The 15,238-nt window shown below is 44.7% G+C and overlaps 1 protein-coding gene across 7 annotated transcripts in view; it reads right to left on the minus strand.

Annotated features, from left to right (window-relative positions):
• Positions 1 to 15,238, minus strand: part of pou2f1 (POU class 2 homeobox 1) — an 85,521-nt gene that overhangs the window by 40,091 nt on the left and 30,192 nt on the right. The window lies entirely within an intron of this gene.

Here is a 15,238-nt window from a genome sequence, read left to right on the forward strand (position 1 = left end):
AAGATAAGAAATTATACTGAATTATTAAAATTACACTACAAAAGAAATGTATTCTTCCTTGCATCTTTACAAGCTGTTCTAATGCCAAGCCAAAATAGAAAACATAGGTAAGACATGTAGAGGCACAAGATGTACCCCCTACTGTAAATGATAAGGATATTAGCAGTCACTGAGGGTTCTGTGCCCATATAAAGACACAAGGCTGCAGGCTGAGTTATACAGGGAACTCTGAGTATCACTCATGTATTATAAGGGATAATGTACCCCCTACTGTAAATGATAAGGATATTAGCAGTCACTGAGGGGTTCTGTGCCCCCCATATAAAGGCACAAGGCTGCAGGCTGAGTTATACAGGGAACTCTGAGTATCACTCATGTATTATAAGGGATAATGTACCCCCTACTGTAAATGATAAGGATATTCAAAGCTGCTGAGGAGTTCTGTGACCCAGTTAAATATGACATCATCTACTGATCATTATCAGGCTTTACTAATTACCAGGGTGTTGTAAGAGCTGTACTTGGCCATATTTTGGACAGGCCACTAATATAATGTGAACTTGTCCTTTTCTCTAATGCAAGAGTTCCATTGAACCCAAACCAAACAGGTCGGCGTAATTGCACCATCAGTGACTGATGGAGCGAATACGCGGCGCCGGAGCTGGTGTATGAATACGGCACCTGCGGTTTGACAAACATGTACCCGATGTAAGTTATCCTGGTCCCCCGGGGCAGGGTACGGCACAGTATAAAAGGGGCTAATTAGCTCAATATTGAGAAGTTACCATTAAGTCGCTAAAAGGCCAAGTGAAACCAGCAGAAATAATAACGTAATTATGCAATCAAACGCAAGCTTATAATAGGGTTTCGCTCTCGCCACCCGCAGAGCTGAGGCGGAAAATAAAATGCTGCCAGTCCCGCCTTCCACTCTCCCCCCTGACGAGCCGGCCAGGTTATGCAGATCGCTAATCAGCCATGGCTATAATTATATTACATCTTGGTACAATCGTCGGGAACATTTAAAGCCTGGCAGAAGTCGTCCTGTTGTTGGAGGCAATTAAGCGTCACGTTTTGTGGCGAATAACTTATGAAAATGACCTGTAAAATAGGCAGGCATTCCTCTGTACTAAATACAATCCAGTGGGAACAGCCTCCTGAGCCTGCACAGACAGATAGGCATTTGCTGTACTAAGTAGAGTTCTGCGGGATAAAAAGTATATTTGGTTTATTTGAAGCCAGGAGCAATGTTAATCCTAAAACTGCTATAATTCCGTGCCCTAACAGTGTCTGCACTCTCTGATACTCCGGGCGCATTGGGTCCTGCTGTGCTTTCAACCTGACTCCTCAAAGCCTCTCCAGCTGCACCTCAAAAGAACCTGGAGCAATCGGTGCAAAAACCCCATAATCCCCCATATCTAATGGCACAGAGAGCTTACGCTCTATTCCGTGTCTGGGCACAGGGGGAGCTGGGTTTATGTGCGCAGCGCTCTAACCTGCTGGCTTTGATTTCCCCTGCAAGAGAGCAAGCTGTGATCTTGATTGCATTATCCAACTGGGGATATATTTTATAATGTTTCCACCAATTGCTTTAAGCTCTGTGGGCAGCGCGGTATCATAAGAGCTGGGATTCTGAGGATCAACTGAGTGATGTTCCGGAATATATTGTGCTGCTAAAATGCATGATTAGATCAAATAACCCAGCGATCCTGCACCTCCAGCTCATACAGACGCTGTATAGAACATTCACAGAACAGCCCGTGCCTGTACATTTCCATTTATACATAGGGGTGGAAGCTGCCATGCTGTTTGGGGTCACTATGTCTAACAGGGGGCTGCAGGAATAACAATGAAAGCAAACACATGATTGGTTGCCATAGGTTACTGCCCAGAGCTTATAAATGATCCCCAGAGTGTACTGTGGGCAATGCTATACTCCTTTAGGGTACGTGTTCTTATCAGCAACTGGATCGGCAAACACACAGATCTATGGGTGATATCGGGCTAATTAATGGTTTGGCCCTAGGAGTGGTCGGGAGTGAGGACCACATTAATGAGCCGGTGCGGTCCCCAATCTGAAGGGGAAAATCAAACCTGCCTGATTGACACTTAGCTAATTTTTGGCCAGATATCAGTCAGGTAGGCCCATTAGGGGGTCCCATACACAGGCAGATAAGCTGCCAAATCCGTCTAAAGGACTCAAATCGGCAGCTTAAATCTGCCTGTGTATGGCCTCCTTAATGGAGGAGAGGTAAAAATTAAGAAAGCCCTGAGTCCTCTCTAAAAAGAAACACAGGATTTCTTGTCTTCTTTTTTGTAAACATGTTCTTGAGTTTCTGACTTCCTCTCAGAAAAATCCTTCACTCCCAGGGCCAGAGTCTGCACAGCTCTCTCCTGCTCCCCCCTCCCATAAGAACTCATAAAACTTACTCCCCCCACCCTTAGGAATGTGTAATCTTACCTACAACGGCTACAGCTGCAAGAAGGAAGCTACTTAAAATGGCCGCGGCAATCTTAAACAAACAGAGGGAGCTTCTAGGGCTCTTTACTCCAGCTATGGTAAAGCTTTCGGCAAAATAAATATAGCTTTCTAGGTGGCACTAATGTGGCGAATCTGTTGTAAAATGCAAAAATGCCTTTCCTTCTCCTTTGAGAAAGCAAATCAGATGCCACTCCCTATGTAAACTGCAGCGGCCTGACCAATGCAAACTGCCCCTTCTGTGGTTAGAGTGAAGACACACAGAGCTACTATTGCCTATGGCAGGGTATTTTCTGGCATTCAGATGCCATGAGTAGCTGCTACTAAGCAGCTCTGTGTGTCTTTGTACTTACCGTACAGCAGTGCTGTCCAACTGGCGGCCCGCGGGCCGACCCCCCTCCTGTCTGGCTGCTTTGATGGCTTACCTTTGAGTAAGCATTCAATAGTATCAGTACTGAGATTAACTGCCCCCCTGCATGGTTCTCACCTCAGATTCAGGCTGTAATCCCTCTGTATTGTTTAAAAATGTAATGTAAATGTTTTTCACACCTTTTAATACCTGCATTGTTCACCCCCTGCAGTGTTCACACCTCAGGCTCAGACTGTAATCACTCCCATTGTTCACTTCTTCACACCTCAGACTTAGGTACTGTAGGCAGAGTATGGCACATACAGCCAGCATAGGGCAGGTAGAGTATGGCACCCACAGGCAGCATAGGTCAGGGAGGGTATGGCACACACAGGAAGGGTAGGGCAGGCAGAGTATGGCACACACAGGCAGGGTAGGGCAGGCAGAGTATGGCACACAGAGGCAGCATAGGGAAAGCAGAGTATGGCACACACAGGCAGGGTAGGGCAGGCAGAGTATGGCACACAGAGGCAGCATAGGGAAGGCAGAGTATGGCACACAGAGGCAGTGTAGGACAGGCAGAGTATGGCACACACAGACAGCTTAGAACAGGCAGAGTGCTTCCTGTGTGTGCTATACTCTGCTTGCCCTATGCTGCTTGTGGGAGGTGAACCTGGCAGGGGGTTTGTTGTGGGAGTTTGTTAGCAGTTGGAAATAGTACCGTGTGTAATTATGTACCGGGGGTTGCTCTGCTATCCACAGGGGAGGAGGAGGCATATGGAATTTAAGGGTATATCTTAATATGACATAATTCTTTCACATATGAATGATGGTTGATATCCCCACAGTAAGGACCAAGCATTTGGGATTTTGCTGTGCTACCACCATTGTGATAAAATAGGTGTGGTTTGAAGTGGGTGTGGTTTCAAAAAGGGGAGTGGTCAAAACTGGCTTCCATTAGCGGCCCTCCACCATGTATGCTAGAGAAATTCCGGCCCTCGGCACCGTAGAAGTTGGACAGCACTGCCGTACAGCAATGTTTGGAAATGGTCTGTCTCTTTAAATGATTAGGACAAGGAGTGTAGGAATGAGTTACACACAGAGAAGTGCTGGAATGGAATTATTTTGACTTTCCAGTAAAGGCTCCGTTCCACCTGTTGCCTGCTGCCTAAGGCAATCCTACTGCACAAGGCTGGGTCACTTCCATCTCTGATCGTACAAGGTAGGGATGGATATCTACTAGGTTCTGCCTCGGGCTCATCTTATATCCAACATGTAAGCCTCCGGCATCCTCGGTCTGCGCGTCTTCCATGGGAGCAGCAGGGAGGCCCAAGTACAAGTACGACGAGTGTTTTACCTGAACTTTACTATATTTTGGAACAAAAATACAAAGAAATAAAAAGGAGCAGCCTCAGGTGTTCCCAAATCATCTGGGGAGAAACTGCAGAGAGAAACCACTAATCTCCTTTATCTACACAATACTGCGAGCTGGACCCGTGGTATTTACAGACAATGTATTATAATCCTAGCGACTTAAAGCAGATTTCAGCAATGTGTACCCTCCCTCCATATTGTAAGTTTTTTTTCCCCTGACAATTACACCTCGCAAGCTGGTAACGGAGTTACTACTCCCAACAAGGGTTGGTCTGAGAGTTGTAGTTTCCCTATATCGGATATAGGGCTGTCCGGGTCAAAACTGCCCGGTTTTCCAAATTAGCAAGGGGCAGGACTCACTAAGATTGACACACCAATCAGCCAAATGACAACTGCCACGTCATAGGCCGCCTCATGACATCAAATGACCCGCTCCTTCCCTCATAACATCACAGGCCACCGCCCCCTGCCCAGAGAAAAGATGGCGGCAAAGGTGGCAACCCTGAGGCAGAGGCTTCCCTAGAAAGGTCACTCAGGGACTCCACATGTGATAGGAAGCAAAAGCAACCAGACAGTGGTTTGAATGAGAGACTGGTACAGGTATAGGACCAGTTATCCAGAATGCTCGGGACCAAGGGTATTCCGGATAAGGGGTCTTTCCGTAATTTGGATCTCCATACCTTAAGTCTACTAAAAAAATCAATAAAACATTAAACCCAATAGGATTGTTTTGCATCCAATAAGGGGTAATTATATCTTAGTTGGGATCAAGTACAGGTACTGTTTTATTATTACAGAGAAAAGGGAATCATTTAACCATGAAATAAACCCAATAGGGCTGTTCTGCCCCCAATAAGGGGTAATTATATCTTAGTTGGGATCAAGTACAGGTACTGTTTTATTATTACAGAGAAAAGGGAATCATTTAACCATTAAATAAACCCAATAGGGCTGTTCTGCCCCAATAAGGGGTAATTATATCTTAGTTGGGATCAAGTACAGGTACTGTTTTATTATTACAGAGAAAAGGGAATCATTTAACCATTAAATAAACCCAATAGGGCTGTTCTGCCCCCAATAAGCGGTAATTATATCTTAGTTGGGATCAAGTAAAGGTACTGTTTTATTATTACAGAGAAAAGGGAATCATTTAACCATTAAATAAACCCAATAGGACTGTTCTGCCCCAATAAGGGGTAATTATATCTTAGTTGGGATCAAGTACAGGTACTGTTTTATTATTACAGAGAAAAGGGAATCATTTAACCATGAAATAAACCCAATAGGGCTGTTCAGCCCCCAATAAGGGGTAATTATATCTTAGTTGGGATCAAGTACAGGTACTGTTTTATTATTACAGAGAAAAGGGAATCATTTAACCATTAAATAAACCCAATAGGGCTGTTCTGCCCCAATAAGGGGTAATTATATCTTAGTTGGGATCAAGTACAGGTACTGTTTTATTATTACAGAGAAAAGGAAAAGGAAATCAGTTTTAAAATTCTAAATTATTTGATTAAAATGGAGTCTATGGGAGACGGGCTTTCGGTAATTCAGAGCTTTCTGGATAATGGGTTTCCGGATAAGGGATCCCATACCTGAATAATAAGGAATAAAAAGTAATAATCACAATAAAACTGGAGCCTCACAGAGCAATAGCTGTTGGTTGCCGGGGTCAGTGACCCCCATTTCAAAGCTGCAAAGAGTTAAAAAAGGGGGCAAATAATTCAAAAACTATAAAAAATAAATAAATAACGAAGACCAGAACCAGCCCCTTTAAATGCATTGCAGCCTTTCAGCACAAGATGGAACAAGTCTAAGCCTCGCAAATGGCCATTTCACATAATGAGCAATCTAATGGCTTCAGCCAAGTCAGTGTGACAGTGGCCTAAGCCTTTCCTCGGGACGCTAGCCCTTTAATACGGGCGGCTAACCGAGCCCTCATTAGCAGTAGCGACACCTCAGAGCGCTAATGGCAATGGCACGCGGAACTGGTGTGTGTGTGGTCCTAACGAGCCATAATGGGATATGACAAGCACCGTGCCTTCCTGCCCCCTCCTTTGTCCCACAGGCCATTGTTCCCCGCCATCACCCTGCGCTGCTTTTTGTTCCTTATGGAGCCAAACACATTCAGCTGGTAACTTCCTAAAGTAAAGAACATTAACAGGAAAAAGTTTGTGTGGGACGGCGGCAATGCAAATCCTACTGCATATTCCCACCTCTATAGAGAATATGCGGCTGTGCATTCAGTAACAGCTGGAAATCTCTCCGTAATGTGAAACGACCAAGCTACACACGACCAACCTCTTTTCTTAAACTTTACAATTAGTTTTTGAATTATTTGCCACCTTCTTCTGACTCTTTGCAGCTTTCAAATGGGGGTCACTGACCCCGGCAGCCAAAAACCTATTGCTCTGTGAGGCTCCAGTTTTATTGTTATTGTTACTTTTTATTCCTTATCTTTCTATTCAGTCCCTCTCCTATTCATATTCCAGCCTCTCATTCAATCCACTGCCTGGTTGCTAAGGTACTTTGGACTCTAGCAACCAAATAGCTGCTGAAATTCTGGAGAGCTGCTAAAAAGCTAAATAATTGAAAAAAACAAAAACACAAATAAGAAATGAAGACCAATTGCAAATACTCAGAATAGCACTCTCTACATCATACTAAAAGTTAAGTTGAGGTGAACAACCCCTTTAAAGTTGCCATACTGAGGCCAACAACTGCTCTTGGCCAAGGCAAAGAAGAGCAAGAAAGCAAGTTGCAGAATAGCTCCATCCAAATGGACAGAAGCCAAAATTACTTGAAACATCATTTCAAATTAAAAAAAGGTTTAATCTAAAACTGGGCTTGTGTTTTATACAACAAAGCCTGCTCCCTTAAGGTGGCCAACTGGTACAACAGCCCAACTGATTGGTCCAAACAGTGAACGGATGGATCGCATACAAAGGGACACACATGTATTGTCACTTGGGCTGCCCACTTCCAACGACTGATGGAGCTAAGGGTTAAGACACACAGAGCTACTAGTAGCAGCTACTTGTGATGGCTACTAAAATAGCCATGAAAAAGTAGCTGCTACTAGTAGCTGTGTGTGTCCTCACCCTAAGGGCAACTAATCTCCCCGCAATGCCACCCCACCGGCTAGAATGTACATTCTAGCCGGTGGGATGGCATTGCGGGGATATTAGTTGCCCGCGACAAGGGAGATTTGTAGCACGGCGACTAATGTCCCCATCTGTTCCAGCCCTAAAAGAGAAGTGGAGCCGCAGTTATTCTTCCCTTCTATTTGGCCAACTGATGGAAACTTTCCTGAAGAGATAAAGGTGCCCATACACCTTCAGATCTGCTCGCTTGGCGATGTTGCCAAGAAAGCAGATCTTCTGTCGATATCCCCCACCATCGGGAGAATCCGGGCTAATTTGATTGTTTGGCCCTGGGGCCAAACGATCGAATTATAACAATGGGCATAGGCAAAGTCGTTCCGGGGGGCGAATCAACGAGCCGATGCAGTCCCCGATCCGACTAGGTTTTTTAACCTGCCCCATGGTAGTGCCTATACACGGGCCGATTAGCTGCCAAATCAGTCACCAAGGCACCAATATCGGCAGCTAGAATCGGCCCATATATGGGGACCTTAATCCTCAATCTGATCAGTTTACAGAATTATCTGTCAAAGTAGAACCAACCCAGTGATACATAACTAGATATTCAAGCGGTATTGGTTGGAAATGATTTTGCCACATAAATATTTTTAAAAAATCTTCGTTATAGTAAGACCAAGCTTATCCTGAAACAGTTGTTTAAAATTACGTTTTGTCCATCAACACTGATCATTCGGTGCCCACTAACCTTACCATAATTTGATGTATTTGCACTAAAATTGTTAGTTACAGAGAGAAAAATCTTAACCAGTATGGCCATCTTAACTAGTCTCAATGTACACAGTTGGGCTGGACCTGTTGGTGCATTATCCAGTGTAGGATAATAGGCTCAAGCCCTTCTGTGCTGCCTGCGCTCGGGCCAAATTCAATATGCAGAAGGGTATGAGCTTGAAAGGTAGTTTCACAGCGTAACTGCCATTTTTATATAGCTGTAATTGGGTAAAAGGAATCAACAGATTTCCCCACTTGGCCATAGAGAAGAAATTCTTCCATCACATTTCAGGCAGAGGAGGGGGGGTTAAGTGGCCCCATTATCCTTGTATGCAATCTGGCAGCATAAAATTGCTACAATCTACAGGACAAGTCCAGGAGAGGGAAAATGAAGAGTTTGCCAATGAAATGACCGAGAAGTGGATATATTAGCCATGCTACAGAGAGATATATGGGAAGCTTTTATGGCACTCAATCAGGCAAGGGGTGCAGGATGAATTATAGGGTGGGCGACACTGAACAAGAAAGGTGCTATTGGGGATGAATTAGGGCCGGTAATGGCTAGCTGCCCTGCTGACACGTTCTGTTTAAGGTGTCAGTCACCGGGGAAATTGCCACAAGACCACTTGATACCGGTGAGTGAACCGGGGGCACGGGGGTCATGTGCGGAGAGATGGTGGCGGAGGGGCATCTGCATATAGATGGTATTTCAAGCCAGATGGACCTTATGTGAGCTCAGGAAAGAGAGAATAATGCGAGTGTGCAACAGAATAACCGATTCAGCTGTAGTACATAAAGGGGATATAAACCCACAGTTTTGCATAATGAAAGAAGATCGCAAAAAATAGAACAGACAGCAAATGTAATCTGATTAACCACACAAGGAACTGCCCAAGTAATCTGTGTACTAAACACAATTCAGCAGGAACAGCAACAGTTTGCCCATAGCCTGTACAGAGAGATACCATAAAACTATGGCACATAGGGATTCCCCTGTACTAAGCACAATTCAGCAGGAACAGCCCCCTATGTGCCATAGTTTTATGGTATCTCTCTGTACAGGCTATGAGCAAACTTAGGGATTCCCCTGTACTAAGCACAATTCAGCAGGAACAGCCCCCTAAGTTTGCTCATAGCCTGTACAGAGAGATACCATGAAACTATGGCACATAGGGATTCCCCTGTACTAAGCACAATTCAGCAGGAACAGCCCCCTACGTTTGCTCATAGCCTGTACAGTGAGATACCATGGGTGACTGCCAAGATAGGTATAAAGTAAGCACAAATCAGCAGGAACAGCCATGGGTGCTTGCCAACATAGGTATATAGAAAGCACAATTCAGCAGTAATTACTGAGATTTCTGGGAGATAATTTAAAGGTTATTCCTTTTTGAGCATTAATGCTGACCATGGAAGAAATGGAGAGAAATGGCATTAAAGGTGACAAATGTTTTTCAGTTGCAATAACTCAAGGAGGCCGAACACGGGCAGATTTCAGCAGCCTATACGGGCCGTGTATGGGCACCCCCGACAGGGTTACCCGACCGACATCTGTCCAGATCTCGATTGGGCAGTTTTGATTTTTCGTAGTATCAGGGACCACATCGGTGTGAAAGTGCCTGTGCCGGCCACTGGCCTGGGGCCAAACGTTCATTCTAACACAGGGGTCCCCAACCGCCGGGCCGCGGACCAGTTCCGGGCCGTGGACAGCAGGGCAGTGGGCCGCAGCGCACCCCCCCTCCCCAGCGCGTCGCATGTATTGCGCGGCGCGCCCCGCCCCCCTCGGTCCGTGGGAAAAAAAATTTGCCTCCTACCGGGCCGTGCTGCTGAAAAGGTTGGGAAGCCCTGTTCTAATACACAAGATGGATTCATAAATAAGAGCCTGTTAAGGACCGGCAGTGCCTATGCGTTCCCTCCTGTAAATACAGCTCCATCCCAATCTGTTGCTCACATAACTCCATGTAATACATTTGCAGGGAACAATTCCCTTTCCCAGATTAGCCGTCCCACTCAGGGCATTAGGATAATTACAATACATCCAACCTGAAAACAGATTTCATAGCGAAACAGCTCATGTGGCACCAACTCTGAGGCCTCGGGTATATAATAACCAAGGCAACTTTAGCCTGTCCATTTTCCAGGACTATAACTCCCTACATCCCCTCATTTCAAATCCACCTCTCAGGCACTTCCTCTACAGACCCCCCTGCCCTCACTTAATGGGAGGTAAAACCTCCAACTTACCCCTGCCAATAGTGCCAGTATCTGTTTATAACCCTGGAGAAGGGGATACCATTGCTAGTATTGGCTATGGACTATGTACCTGTACTTGATCCCAACTAAGATATAATTACCCCTTATTGGGGCAGAACAGCCCTATTGGGTTTATTTCATGGTTAAATGATTCCCTTATCTCTGTAATAATAAAACAGTACCTGTACTTGATCCCAACTAAGATATAATTACCCCTTATTGGGGGCAGAACAGCCCTATTGGGTTTATTTAATGGTTAAATGATTCCCTTTTCTCTGTAATAATAAAACAGTACCTGTACTTGATCCCAACTAAGATATAATTACCCCTTATTGGGGGCAGAACAGCCCTTTTGGGTTTATTTAATGGTTAAATGATTCCCTTTTCTCTGTAATAATAAAACAGTACCTGTACTTGATCCCAACTAAGATATAATTACCCCTTATTGGGGCAGAACAGCCCTATTGGGTTTATTTAATGGTTAAATGATTCCCTTTTCTCTATAATAATAAAACAGTACCTGTACTTGATCCCAACTAAGATATAATTACCCCTTATTGGGGGCAGAACAGCCCTTTTGGGTTTATTTAATGGTTAAATGATTCCCTTTTCTCTGTAATAATAAAACAGTACCTGTACTTGATCCCAACTAAGATATAATTACCCCTTATTGGGGGCAGAACAGCTCTTTTGGGTTTATTTAATGGTTAAATGATTCCCTTTTCTCTGTAATAATAAAACAGTACCTGTACTTGATCCCAACTAAGATATAATTACCCCTTATTGGAGGCAAAACAATCCTATTGGGTTTATTTAATGTTTCAATTCTTTTTTTTAGTAGACTTAAGGTATGAAGATCCAAATTACAGAAAAAGCCCTTATCCAGAAAACCCCAGGTCCCGAGCATTCTGGATAACAGGTTCCATACCTGTATATGGGGGCCTTCTAGATCAAGCAGTTTTACAGTATGGGCAGACTCCCTGCACAGGAATGCACCATTACCACCTGGGGGTATTATCAGAGTATGAGGGCATAGCTTATTTCCATGTTAGACCAGCCAATCACAATCAGGCCAAGCAGCTCAGTTGAAAAAAAAACAGAAATTACAGGTTTGCCTTCAGAACCTTGACTTGGGCCGGGCACATTGGCCACTAATCTCCATATATTTTATGGAGGGAAGCACCAAATCCAGGACTTTATTTGGGATTTAGCCAATCTTCTGACCTTCTAATTTTGAATAAACCCGAGTGCCCAGACTGAATACCAACACACACTGCCCTGACTGACAGCACAACTTCTTAGAAAATGCAATTTAGTACATTAAAACCCGTATTTAGCATTTTCCCGGAATTGACCACTTTTTTGGCAGCCCGATACAGCAGCATTTTTTACCCTTTGCCGGAATTTACACCGTTTTGCTACTGCCCCTGAGAAACGTGAAATCAGGGCTCTACTGTATAAAAATTGGGGTTCGGCCCTGTATCAGGGAGGTTTGGGCATCTGACAATCTATAAATGATGTCTCTGGCGCATCCCTAGTGACAAGGACATATCCTGCACTTTATGTGGCTATTAAACCTCATTGCTGAAACATAAGGGGTCAGGCAATATTTAGGGGTCACTGCTCGACACATTGGTTTCCTGGGAAAGGCTGTACATGGAACACGTGTTTTACTCAGTTTTACAGGTCTCTGCGCTCTAATCCAGTCTCTGAACTGACAGGTTGAGTAATGTGCAAGGAAGTCCCAGCATATGATACCATGTTCCCATCTGATAAACTGACAGGCTGTGATCATCATTATCATCATCATCATCGTGTGATCAGTGACACTGACAGGCCTTTTAGCATAAAATCCTGATCTCAGCCTACAGTAATGCACTGTGCGTTTATTCACGGGGCCCACTCAGCCCAGCAGTCAGACTCCTGACAGGCAGCTGGATTTGTGTATGGAAACTTGTCAACATTAATATGAGAGGTTCTCAGACATTTTGGGTTCAATCCCAAAATAGATCTACATTTATCCCCCCACCTCTCCGCCCAGATTCCAGGGCACAAATAAGCACTCACCCCAAGTCCCCCCTAACTGGCCTTCAGGCTGGGCCCCCTTAGCCCATAACAAGGTTACAGATATATAGAAACATTGGGGTAACAGTCACCCCGCTATAGTTCCAGGGGTACCCAGGGCACAAATAAGCACTCACCCCAAATCCCCCCCTAACTGGCCTTCAGGCTGGGCCCCCTTAGCCCATAACAAGGTTACAGATATATAGAAACATTGGGGTAACAGTCACCCCGCTATAGTTCCAGGGGTACCCAGGGCACAAATAAGCACTCACCCCAAATCCCCCCCTAACTGGCCTTCAGGCTGGGCCCCCTTAGCCCATAACAAGGTTACAGATATATAGAAACATTGGGGTAACAGTCACCCCGCTATAGTTCCAGGGGTACCCAGGGCACAAATAAGCACCCCAAATCCCCCCCTAACTGGCCTTCAGGCTGGGCCCCCTTAGCCCATAACAAGGTTACAGATATATAGAAACATTGGGGTAACAGTCACCCTGCTATAGTTCCAGGGGTACCCAGGGCACAAATAAGCACTCACCCCAAATCCCCCCCTAACTGGCCTTCAGGCGGGGCCCCCTTAGCCCATAACAAGGTTACAGATATATAGAAACATTGGGGTAACAGTCACCCTGCTATAGTTCCAGGGGTACCCAGGGCACAAATAAGCACTCACCCCAAATCCCCCCCTAACTGGCCTTCAGGCGGGGCCCCCTTAGCCCATAACAAGGTTACAGATATATAGAAACATTGGGGTAACAGTCATGTGAAATCTTGCCTCAGCTAATCACCTTGGACCACATTTAGTCCCACATCTTTTGGAATCTGCTATTTTTCAGATGTTTTTGCTCTCCTTAAAAATAGATGATTTCATCATACAATAAAAACACCAGACATTCCAGATAACAGGTTTCATAGTTATACATGGGGTTTCCGGACACATTCCATGCAGCTAAACGGATAAACTCACAAATTTAACAGAAATGGAAAAATAACCATTACAGATTATTAAAGTTCTTATACTTTTTTTTATAAAACAATTTGTTCCATACTAACAGACACTGCACGGAGGGTTTAAGAGAGAGGGATAGGCAACTCTATCGCGCTTACATCTCTATACTATAAACAAAGACAGACGTTCCCGTCCCTACACGCTCTAATTAGAGAAATAGATCAGCCCGGCTCTCTCCCTACCAAGGAAACATGCAAAACACTAACAATCCTCTGGCAAAACGAGGGGGAGAAGGAACGGCAGGGCACATAGGGGGAATTAATACAAACGTTAAAGTTTGTCCTGCTAATTGGAAGTCAGTAGCGCCATTGGCTTCCTGCAGGCATTCACCATAGGAAACTGCAACTAAATAAAGAGCCCCCCCAGAAATGAGAGCAAAGGAGTGATTTGGGGGCCACAGCTGGAATGGCCCGGGGACCGGCAGTGTACAAACCTACACAGGGTAATGACAAAATGCTGCAAATTAAAAACGAATGCATTTCCCAACACAGCGATGAGCAATCTCCATAGGGTTTATAAACATTCAGGCAAAAATAATGGATTTCTTTGCCCCGATTTCCCTGCCGGGTTTGAAGAGTAAATGAAAGTTTCCCACTTTGTATTTAATGGTACAGTCCAGCGTATCGCCCCGATTTCCACGCATTTGAAACAGAATAATTACATAGGGTAACTGAGACAATAATGCAATTTCATTATTATTGTTACTTTTTATTCCTATCTTTCTATAAAGACACCATCCTATTCTTATTCCAGTCTCTCGTTTAAACCACACCCTGGTTGCTAAGGTTAACAAGACCCTAGCAACCAGCAAGCTGCTGAAATCCCAAACAGGAAACCTGCTGAACAACTGAAAAAGCACAATAAAATAAATTAAATCAATTGCAAATTGTCTCGGTTAATTTACAGGTAAATAAGCCCTTTAAACAATCTACAGATCTATCCCTCCCTAAGGGGTACACATGCTGAAGAAAGCTGTGGGCGGGATGTGTGGACCAATGTGCCCCCCTCTATTGACTGGGATTTTGGGGGGGGCTCACACAGCCATATGGACTATAAGGGTATGGCTGCACTGCAATAGGATACAAACTTGCAGCTATAAAGTAACTCTTTGCCGATTCTGAAAGTCAAACATAACCCGTTTTTTTTTTTTTTGACAATCCCATGGAAAACAATTCCGAGCACTTCAAACCGACCCTCAAAAGCCGTTTGTGCTACAGAGAACAAAACCGGTCGCAGCACCGACAGCGCCTGGCTCCAAAGAGCACTTTGAAGTGAGAGCCGCGAGTGCCAACGGCAGCCCAGAGGGACCACATCACAAAGAATCCTGCCATTTGCCTTCACTCAGAGGACAAGATGTGAAATGATTCTAAACCTCCGCTCATCTGAATGTCAGCATCAATACGGTGCCCAGACGCCCGGCTACGGCCTGTACAGCGAGCTATGGCACATAATACCCTGCTCACGTACACGAGCGTAAGCACACGCGCCAAAATCATACCGACATTAATCATTCCTATCAGCCCCTGCCCCAATCTAACGTCCCTATCACACACTATATATCATTACAAACATACAGAGAAGGAATGTTCTGGGCACACAATAAGCTGTACCCCCATACTGTACTGTCTAAGGGAAACACTATGGCACCCCCTACCCATATGTATAAATACAAATATACAGAGAAGGAATGTTCTGGGCACACAATAAGCTGTACCCCCATACTGTACTGTCTAAGGGAAACACTATGGCACCTCCCTCCCATATGTATAAATACAAATATACAGAGAAGGAATGTTCTGGGCACACAGTAAGCTGTACCCCCATACTGTACTGTCTAA

This window comes from Xenopus tropicalis, chromosome 2 (assembly GCF_000004195.4).
Source record: "Xenopus tropicalis strain Nigerian chromosome 2, UCB_Xtro_10.0, whole genome shotgun sequence".
Lineage (NCBI taxonomy): Eukaryota > Metazoa > Chordata > Amphibia > Anura > Pipidae > Xenopus > Xenopus tropicalis.